The sequence below is a fragment of the Argentina silus genome (assembly GCF_951799395.1).
Source record: "Argentina silus genome assembly, chromosome: 9".
NCBI lineage: Eukaryota > Metazoa > Chordata > Actinopteri > Argentiniformes > Argentinidae > Argentina > Argentina silus.
Window position 1 is genome coordinate 13,869,737 of NC_139663.1, and position 1,826 is coordinate 13,871,562.

Below are 1,826 nucleotides of genomic sequence, written 5' to 3' on the forward strand. Positions count from 1 at the left end.
TGTGGCCGCTGCACCATGTCAACATCTGTCAACAGACAGTGAGACCAAACACCCCCCCCCCTACACACACACACACACACACACACACACACACACACACACACACACACACCAACCTCACCAAATTCTCAAACACACACTTCCCGAAAAGAAAAAAACACACACACCCTGACAAACCTTTCTCTCACACACACACAAAAGGGGAAGGAACCAGAGAGAAGGAGAAGGTTTTGGAGAGATTGATGAAACCAGAGAGACAGAGAGGAGTCTGCAAGGAGCAGAGGGGAGGGAACAAGGGAGAGAGAGAGAGAGGGATGAAAGGAGAAAGAAAGGAGGGGAGGACTGTGTGAGGAGAGGAGTCGGGAGAAGCGAGGGGAGCGAGGGATGAAAGAACAACTGGAGACAGGGGGGAGCGAGCGGGGGGGGGGGGGTGAGGGGAGAAGGACGGGGAGAGGGGGATGAAAGGAAAGTGAGGGAGTGAAGGAGGGAGGGAGGAAGGGAGGGAGGGAGGGAGGGAGAGAGGAGAGGTTAGTTGGATAAGTGGGGCACTGCTGCAGCGTGACACATCAGCATTCCGAACGCGTCAGAGAGCAGCGCAGCAACCAACGCAGAGACACAGCCGCGGAGCAGCACACACACACACACACACACACACACACACACACACACACACACACACACACACCAAAGTCCACCACATCTTTAACACTGCTAGGCTAAAGTGACATACACATATCAGGGCTGGAGCACCTCAGACGTTACCAGTGAGCTCCCCTGTAGTCTGAAAAGGCTGCAACAGTGTTCCCATACACACAGACCAGAGCGTACACACTCCTGTCCAGATCCACCAGGGGAGGCTGGCGGAGGGAGAAATGGGAGGACGGGCTCTTTGTAATGCCATGGAGCGGGAGGAGGAATGGTATCAAACACAAATGTGCCGTTTGGCTACGGCAGAGTCTACCAGGGTGGGCTAGCACGCTACACACACGCAGCTGAGGAGATAGAAGAAGACACGGAGAAGAGCTCACAGAAGAGCTCACAGCTACACAGAGAAGAGCTTACAGAAGAGCTCACAGCTACACAGAGAAGAGCTCACAGAAGAGCTCACGGCTGCAGATAGAACAGCTCACAGAAGAGCTCACAGCTACACAGAGAAGAGCTTACCAGCATCCCACTCTGTACTGATAGGAGCCCCCCCCCCCCCCCACACACACACACACACCTATAAGTGATTATGGGGAAACACACTTGCTGGTGGAAATACACTCATCCCCCCCCCCCTGACAGGTAGGTTCATCATTTCGTCGAGAAACCTTCTGCATCCATCTCCAACAAGGTGCTTGTACTTAGTTTCATTCTATTCCAAAATTCCGTTCCATTCTAAAACATTTTTTTTAAACATTCCATTGTAACCGAGGCAGACACAGGACATGACAGAATATGACAGGTCAGTACAGCATGAGCACTGTAATAACCCTGAGTCTGACCCAGCCTGGGCCTCACAGAGAGAGAGAGTTTCAACGACAGAAACAGCGCAGTCTGTACATTGGTGAGTCATATACAGCCTCTAGTGGTAGGTCGAGGTAACTACAGCTCCTTTATACTAGCAATAGCATATAACTAGCCTAATGTGGCCAGTCAGACACACACACACACACAGCCAGACAGACTGTCAGACACACACACACACACACACACACACACACACACACAGACACACACACAGACACACACACAGACACACACACACACCAGGCTCTCTCGCTCTCTCTCTCTGAGGAAGGGCAGATTTCCTAAATGTAATCTGTTCTGGACTAGGAGAGGTC